Here is a 9707-nt window from a genome sequence, read left to right on the forward strand (position 1 = left end):
TATTTTGTCTGACTTATGTGCGTGACTCCATAGATTCAAACACTAAGCTGGTAGCACAGGAACCAATTCCTACACTAATTACCATCTGATAAGTGGTATATTTTTATATTTATTAAAGATATTTTTGATAATTTATGGTGCTAACATCTTCTTAAAAATCCTAATTTCATGAATTTATTAATTTTTTTTAAAAAATAAGTGATTTTAAAAAAAATATGAAATTAGATATATTTATAAAAAAATAGATGTTAATTTAATTGAGAAATTTAAGCACCAAAATAAAGAAAAATTTTTGAAAAATTTAATGCATATTTTTTAAAATTTTTCAAGTAAAAATCGAAGCAAAAATAGAGCTAAAATATCTTAAAAAATAAAGAAAATAGCCTTCAATGTACGGTGGACCGACCGCTCGGTCCACGGAGCCCAGGTGTGGTCCACCGAAAATGCTACACGGTCCATAGGCATGGTCTACGGGCAGTGAAAGCTATTTTATGTGATCCAACGGCTGAAACTCATCCCAAACCAGATCCGACGGTCAGCATCCATTATCGATTTATAAAGATGGATTTTTGCATGATCGGACAGCCGAAAATGAATCCATCATGAGATCCAACGGCTGAGGATGCTCCCGACTGAGAATAAGAGATTATCAATGCAATCCGACGGTCCATAACCAATCCCAGGTGCGATCAGATGGCTGTGGTTTGATCCGACTTTGATAAGGATTAAAACTATGGATTTTGGGCAGATCTGGATGGTTCAAGCTCCATCCGACGGCCAGAAATATTCCTAAGGGGATTAATATAATTTCTAAGGGTTTTAGAACTCCTTTTCCTATCAAAAAATTATGAAAAATTCATCTATAAATAGGAGGTCTGAGAATAAGCTTTCTGAGCAAAAAAATTGAGTAGAAAGTATAGAAAAAAATAGAAAAAAAATTAAATAGCTTTAGGAACCCAAGGAAAAGAAAGAGAAAAGCCGGTTCACTCTACGGAGTACGATAAAAGATAGAGGTCATCAACCATCTTCTCGATGAGGCTTGGCTGATCAACTTCAAATTCTTGTTATAGTTTGATTTTATTTTATTATTTTTTTTAATTTTTTGTACTTGAATTATAATTTTAATTAATATAAATTTTTTTTCTTGTACTTTAAATTTTTGTCTTTTATTTTTTACAAGTAGATGCTAGGATCTAGTTAGTAGATCTTAGTACCCTATTTATTTTATATTTTTTAAATTTTTATTATTTATTTTTATTGTAAGTAGATGCTAGGATCTAGTTAGTAGATCTTAGTATCCGATTTATTTTTCACACTTTTAATTTTTATTTTCTGACTTAAATTACTTTCTTCAAAATTTTATTTTTCTTTTGTAAAATCAAAGATTTCAAGTCAAAATTCTACCTTCTCTGTAGATTCGATCTGACTCACTACTTTCTATATATTTTTAATTTTTATTGAAGTCAAAATTTGATTGATAATCATGGTGTCCTAACGACAACATCGCGATCGTATCAATTTTTGGCGCCGTTGCCGAGGAAGGCACCAATTTTAATATTTGATTTTTTTGGTTTTCTTGTGACTATTGCTTACTAACTTTTTTTATTTTTTTGCAAAAAAAAATCAAAAATTTTAAAAAAAAGGGGATATAGAAAGGTTCCAAATTGGTGAGATCAATCCTAACCCTAGCCTTAACTATTTCTTTTAGTATTAATTATTATTTTTTTTAATTAACCTAAAATTCATCCACATAAACCTAATAAAAATTGTATGACAAGAGTAAAAACTTAATTTTTAGGAGTATTCATCATTGTAGATTTATTTTTGGTGATCGCTGAAGACAAGGTAAGCTTTCAAGTTTTATTAGTTTCATGCATCTAATTTAGTTGCATAAAACCCCTTGTTTGAAATTGGTTGTGCATATTCATCTCAAATCAATTTAAGGACAACATCCATAACAAGATAAGATGGAAATTTCATCACCCTTTTTTGGCCCAAAAACAACCAACCAGCATCCCGCATTAACCCTAGCCTAACTAAAATCAAGTAGATATTGGCCCCTAGTATTTATCGAGTTCAGTTCTGAGTATTATGGTCAAGTCAAGTACAAAGTAAGTCTGGACTCACTCCTGAAACTGGTGTCTTAGGCTAGAGGTTATAAAGGCTCAGCCTAAGTGGATTTGTGGTTATTTAATTGGTTTCGTTAGCTTACCTGACCAATTCAATTGGTGTCTAAGGCAAGAATGGGGAGACCCCCATGATCCCACCTCTTACCTGGCTAGTTGAAAGAAGTGAGAATAAATCCAATTTGTATCTAGACTAAGCCACTCTACATCAAACTGTTAGGTCTAAGAAACCCATAGGTGTCTAGGTTTAATTGTTTACTAACTTGATTGTAATTAACACTAAACCACAACTAATTCTTCCTACCTTACGTATCTAGGTCTAGGGCTCTTTCTTTCTTCTCTCTCTTTTTTCTCTTAAAAAAAAAATGAAACAAAAACAAAACTTGAATCATACATTAGGATTTGCACTGGTATATGCAAGATAGAAGATCTCTCTATCCTGACCTAGTTGAACCCAATCCTGAGATTAAACGGTTGATTCATATTAAACCTGAAAATCAGATGGTTGGAGATCCTAGAGAACCACCTAAGCAGATGAAGGAATATTTTATTTCTTCCACCTATAACCCATCGACTTGTATCCACTTACCTGATATCCCTATAAGCCACTATGAGATCAAGTCGACCACAATCCAGATGCTTCCGTCTTTCTATGAGAATACTAATGAAGATCCTTACAAGCATCTGAATGAGTTCTTAAAAATTTGTTCCACGGTAAAAATTCAAAATTTTACTGATGATGTACTTAGATTGACCTTATTCTCCTTCTCACTTAAAGACAAAGCCAAGTACTAGCTTGGCACAATAGAGAGACCAATCCAAACTTGGGCTGAAATGCAGCATAAGTTTCTTAAGAAATTCTATCTCATAGGTCGAACCAACACCAAGAGGCGAGCCATCACTGGATTTGCTCAGCTTCCAGGAGAACAAATTCATGAATCATAGGAGAGACTTAAGGAACTTCTTAGAAAATGCCCACACCATGGTCTATCTAAGTGGCAAATTGTTCAAGATTTTTATGAGGGTTTAGGTGACCAATACAAACAGATGGTAGATGCATCTTGTGGGGTGCATTCATGAGTAAAAGTGAGGATGAAGCCTACACTTTATTTGAAATTTTGAGTGAAAATTCAATCAATCATGCTTCATTATCCTCCTATGAAAGATCAATCCTCACCAAAAGCAGGCAGAAATTTTTGAGATCAAGCAAACAGACTCTAATCCTAAGGCCGATCTGAACCTAATAGCCCAAAGATTAGATAAAGTCAACCTTCTTGCCCAAAAATTTGATCAGTTCCTAGCATTAGGTCAACAATCTCCTGCACAATACACACCACCACCTAATTATCAAGAGATTTGTTCTATCTGTGCTAGCTCGGCCCATCATGTGAGCGAATGTCCAACGGCTGCACAGTTTCCACCTTTCATTCAAGAACAAGTTCAAACTGTCCAAGGTTACTCCAAACCTGTCAATGATCCATTCTCTAACACATATAATTCAGGCTGGAGGAACCATCCTAATTTTTCTTGGAGATCCCAACAGACTCAAGCTCAGACCCAAATTCTTTCTTTGCAAAATTTTCAGAGTAGGCCTCCATACCAGAATAATGCCTACAATAGAGATTAGCCCAGTCAATCTATCCAGCCACCATATCAAAATCAGCCATCATACCCACCTCCTCAACAGACTAATCTAGCTGATGATAGATTAAACCAACTACAACAATTGATCATGACCCAACAACAATCTATCGCTAGGCTAGAAGCACAAATAGGATAATTAGCTGAGTCTATCATGAGGAGAGAACCAGATCAACTCCCAAGCCAACCAGTACCAAATCCTAGGAACAACCCATCTACTCATCAACCACCTAGATCTAGTCATCAATTCAATGTCCCATCTAAGAATCCTCAATTTGAAAATGCCAAAGCAATTACTGAACTTAGAAGTGGTAGGATTCTTAAGGACCCATACCAAGATCAGGTGAGAGAAGCTAGTACTAATGCTAGCCCAAATAAAAATTTGGAAGAAGAGATTACAACTGAGACTAACCCGATAGAAGAACCAGAGCTAGAAATTGCTACTGATCTAAATAGAAAAGACAAAGAAAAGAAGAAAACGGATGAGTTATCCGAGACATATAGACCAAAAGTCCCATTTCCTTCAGCCTTAGAAGCTGGTTCTTTCTGTAAAAAGCAAGGAGCAAGCAACGAGGAACTGATGGAATTGTTTAAACAAGTTCACACTAATCAACCTCTCCTTGATGCAATTCAACATGTCCCAGCCTATGCTAAATTTCTTAAGGAACTTTGCACCCAAAAGTGTGAGCCACGAACAATAAAGAGAATCATGTTATCTGAGGATGTTAGTGCAGTCTTGTTAAATCCATTACCTCAAAAAATGAAAGATCCTGGTGCTCCTTTGATTTCATGTGTTATAGGAGGCATCACCCTTGACCAAACCTTGTTAAACTTAGGAGCTAGTGTCAACCTACTTCCAACCTCGATCTATGAAAAATTTTGGATAGGAGAACGAAACCCACATCGATTATTTTACAACTAGCTGATAGATCTATCAAGACTCCACGTGGTCTGATTAAGGATGTTATAGTTAAAGTCAATACATGCTATTTTCCAGTAGACTTCCTCATACTTGATATGAAACCATCCCAAGAGCTGAATCAAAATCCCATAATTTTAAGTCGCCCATTCCTAGCCACTGCCAATGCCAATATTAATTGTAAAAAAGGAGCTATGGATATTTCTTTTGGGGATCAAAAGGTGAGAATCAATGTTTTTAATGCCTCGAAGTATGCTCAAAAGGAGGAAAGCTGTTCATTAATTGATCTGATAGATGAGATAGTTGAAATTGATTTCTTCTTAGATTTGAAAGAAGATGATATTCAGGATAAATTCAATGATGAAATCCAAGATCAAGAGGTGAATTCCTTGCTTGATTCACCTCATTTAGCACAATCACTATCTTGGTCAATGAAAATTGAGCCTTTACCTAAGTTAAAATTTGAACCACTACGTCCTTCAATCCAGGCCCCACCACAACTTGAACTGAAACTTTTGCCTGAATCACTCAAGTATGCATTTTTAGGACCTGAGAAAACTCTGCCAATAATCATTGCCTCTGACCTAACCCACGAACAGGAAGACCAATTGTTAAATGTATTAAAAGCACATAGAGAGGCCATATATTGGACCGTTGCTAATTTAAAAGGTATTAGTCCATCAATATGTATGTACCATATTTACATAGAGGATAATACCAAACCCATCCGAGAAATACAAAGATGGCTCAACCCGAATATGCAAGATGTAGTCAAGAAGGAGGTAATTAAATGGTTAGATGCTGGTATCATTTATCCTATTTCTGATAGCCACTGGATAAGTCCCACTCAAGTCGTTCCAAAGAAATCTGGACTCATGGTTGTCTGCACTGACCATGGAGAACTTGTACCAACACGACTTTCTACTGGGTGGCATGTCTGCATAGATTATAAAAACTTAATGCAGCCACCGTAAGGATCATTTTTCCTTACCCTTTATTGACCAAATCTTAGAGAGATTAGCTGGCCAACAATATTTCTGCTTTTTAGATGGATACTCAGGATACCATCAGGTAGCAATCTATCTAGGAGAACAGAAAAAGACCACCTTCACATGTCCCTATGGAACCTTTGCTTTCCGTAGAATGCCTTTTGGATTATGTAATGCACCCGTAACTTTTCAAAGGTGCATGATGTCAATATTTTCAGACATGATAGGAGATTTTCTAGAGATATTCATGGATGATTTTTCAGTCTTTGGGGAATCTTTCGAAAGTTGCCTTAATAATTTGGAGAAAATGTTAAAATGATGCATTGAGTTCAATTTAGTTTTAAGTTGGGAGAAGAGCCATTTCATGGTTAAAGAGGAAATTGTATTAGGGCATATTATTTTCAAGAGAGAGATTGAGGTTGATAGAGCAAAGGTTAAACTGATTTCTAAACTTTCTCCACCCACTTCTGTCAAACAAATTCGATCTTTCCTTGGTCATGTAGGATTTTACCGTCATTTCATCAAAGACTTTTCTAAAACATCCCGCCCTTTATGTAGTTTGCTTGCTAAGGATGTCCCCTTTAACTTTGATGAAGAATGTCTTAAAGCTTATGAATTTCTGAAAGAAGCTGTGACCAAAGCTCCAATCATCCAACCACCAGACTGGTCACTACCTTTTGAGTTCATGTGTGATGCTTTTGATTTTGCCATAGGAGCTGTCTTGGGCCAAAGGGTAAACAAATATCCTATAGTGATTTACTATGCTAGTAGAACTATGAATGAAGCTTAGATGAATTATACCACAATCGAGAAAGAGTTACTAGCTGTAGTATTTGCCTTGGAGAAGTTTTGATCATACCTGTTAGGATCAAAAATCATGATTTATTCGGATCACACGGCTTTGAGATATCTACTCTAAAAGAAAGATGCCAAACCTCGATTGATTAGATAGATTTTACTGCTACAAGAGTTTGATATTAAAATTCGAGATAAGAAAGGATCTGAAAATGTTGTAGTAGACCACCTATCAAGGATCTTAGTTAAAGATTGTGAACCTGTATCAATTGGAGAATCTTTTCCAGATGAACAACTTTGGTAGTTTCATATACAAAGGCCCCTTGGTTTGCAGATATTGTGAATTACTTAGCAGTTGGATAAATTCCTGATGGTTGGTCTAAAAATGAAAAGGATCGATTCTTTGCTCAAATCAAGTATTATCTTTGGGAAGATCCTAAGCTTTTTCGAATTTGTGCTGATCAGATCATTCATAGATGTTTTCCTGAGACTAAACAATTGAGTATTTTTGAAATTTTATCATACTCTTGCTTGTGGAGGGCATTTTTCTGGACAAAAAACTACGGTCAAAGTATTGCAAAGCAGATTTTACTGGCCCACATTGTTTAAGGATGCTTATAATTTTAGCCAGAAATATCTCAAATGTCAAGCGTTAGAAAATATTTCAAAGAAAAACATGATGCCTTTGAATCCCATCTTGGTAGTTGAAATTTTTGATATTTGGAGAATTGATTTTATGGGACCTTTTCCACCCTCCAATGGTTTTGAATATATTTTGGTAGCCGTCGACTATGTTTCTAAATAGATTGAGGCAATAGCAATACGAACCAATGATCATAAAGTAGTCATAAAATTTGTCCAAAGAAATATCTTTTTTAGGTTCGGATTTCCACATGCTATCATTAGCGACGGAGGTACCCACTTCACAAACCACCATTTTCAAACTTTGCTATGAAAGTATGGGATCACATATAAGATAGCTACACCATACCACCCATAAACAAGTGCCAAGTTGAAGTATCCAATAGGGAGATTAAGAACATCCTGTAAAAGACTATTAGGCCTGATTGTAGAGATTGGTTAGATAGATTAGATGATGCATTATGGGTTTATAGGACAGCTTATAAAAATATTATTGGTATGTCTCCCTACATATTGATTTATGAAAAAGCATGTCATCTTCTGGTAGAACTTGAACACAAAGCAGATTGGGCAATTAAGCAATTAAATTTTGATTTAAAATAAGTTGGTTTCAACTAGATGTTGCAATTGAGTGAATTGGATGAATTGAGACAAGAGGCATATGAAAATTCATGAATTTATAAAGAAAAAATGAAAGCCTTTCATGATAAACATATTTTGAGGAAAACCTTTGAGCCAAATCTATAAGTCTGGTTATTTAATTCAAGGCTAAAATTATTTTTAAAAAATTAAGATCTAGATGGGATGGACCTTATATTGTAAATCAAGTATTCCCATATGGTGCAATCAAACTTTATGATCCTAAATCTAAAAATTTCTTTAAGGTAAATGATCAAAGATTAAAACCATACATAGAAGGGATATCATTAAATCAAAATATTGATCAAATAGCATTAACAGACCCACACTAAACTGAACAGCATGGTCTGGCTGAAGACAGTAAACTTAGCACTTCTTAGGAGGCAATCCAGTTTTCAAGTTTTCAATTTTTGCTTTTGCCTTTACTTTCTTTTGCATTTTGTTTAGGATAATCGAGTCTTACTTTGTATCTTTTATAGGGATCTAAAAATAAACTTGGCTAAGTTAGGAGGAGAATCAATTTTGAAAAGATTTATAGATCAGGTGATATCTCTCCTTTTCTTTTTCTTTACATGCACCGTTCATATTTCCTACTTCATTGAGGATAATGTTGATTAAGTTGGGGGGAAGAATAATTTTTTTTTTTAAGTCCTTAAGTAAATTAGTATTTAGTATTTAAGCATCTGATTACACTTAAGAATCGAGTTAAACCAAGCATTTTAAAAGAAAATTGATGCACAGATCAGAGAGTTTGTGAGATATTGAGGGATCAAGTATTAAGAAAACACAATAAAGAGTTAAGTTTAGAATTTAAATAGTTTTCTTTGAGTATTTCTAAATTTTTCTGCCTGCATCAAAGAAGAGTTTACTTCTTATGGGCTTGTGTAAAGTAACTATATATTTCTTTATATATTTTTAAAAAAAAATTTCCAAGTACTTCATGCTGAGTAACCGGGTCTCTTTGCCTAAGCAAGCATTGAGTTTCGCATCAAAAGGTATGAAGGGCAAAGAAGCTTTATTGTAAAGTTGGTTTCAACTCGTTGTCTGTTTGATTCGAGCAAGTAGGTTCGAGGGGTATTCTATACCTAGTGCCCTAAAGCCATCTGGTTTGGGAGTCATTGACTGAAAACTCACTAAATGGGTCAAATAGAAAGCTTAAAGGGTTAAGACACTCAATAGTAGTACAATATTTTAAAAAAAAATTCAATCAATAAATGAAGGATGGAAGTAACAATATACTTGTCCATGTGAAGATGAATGATTTGGAGATAAAGGTAGCGATAATTTAAAAAAATTCAGAAAAGATTTAGTGTTCTTAGTTTAACTCTCATATTGACTAGTATTAATACCCCAATGACATACCTCATTTATACTCTAATGAGCATCAGTGATCCTTTTGAAAATTATTTAGTAAAATTTGAGATTTTAAGTTAAACGATATTTGATTCTAAATTCTTTCTTTACTCGAGGATGAGCAAAGTTTAATTTGGAAAGTGTGATAAGTGGTATATTTTTACATTTATTAAAGATATTTTTAATAATTTATGGTGCTAACATCTTCTTAAAAACTTTAATTTCATGAATTTATTAATTTTTTTAAAAAATAAGTGATTTTAAAAAAATATAAAATTAGATATATTTATAAAAAAATAGATGTTAATTTAATTGAGTAATTTAAGCATCAAAATGAAGAGAAATTTTTAAAAAATTTAATGCATATATTTTTTTAATTTTTTAGGTAAAAATCAGAGCAAAAATGGAGCTAAAATATCCTAAAAAATAAAGAAAATAGCCTTCGGTGTACGATGGACCGGTCGCTTGGTCCACAGAGCTAGGGTGCGGTCCATCGAAAATGCTACACGGTCCACAGGCATGGTCTACAGGCAGCGAAAGCTATTTTGCGTAATACAATGGCTGAAATTCATCCCGACCCAGATCCAACCGTCAGCATTCATT

At 34.2% G+C, this 9707-nt stretch overlaps 1 non-coding gene across 1 annotated transcript; it reads right to left on the reverse strand.

Annotated features, from left to right (window-relative positions):
• Window positions 1–3006: 3006 nt before the first annotated feature.
• LOC140851838 (small nucleolar RNA R71) lies at window positions 3007–3115 on the reverse strand. The gene has a single exon (XR_012134595.1). It is a non-coding gene; the product is annotated as a small nucleolar RNA R71 (small nucleolar RNA).
• Between the last annotated feature and the right edge of the window lie 6592 nt (window positions 3116–9707).

The sequence above is a fragment of the Elaeis guineensis genome, chromosome 9 (assembly GCF_000442705.2).
Source record: "Elaeis guineensis isolate ETL-2024a chromosome 9, EG11, whole genome shotgun sequence".
Classification (NCBI taxonomy): Eukaryota; Viridiplantae; Streptophyta; class Magnoliopsida; order Arecales; family Arecaceae; genus Elaeis; species Elaeis guineensis.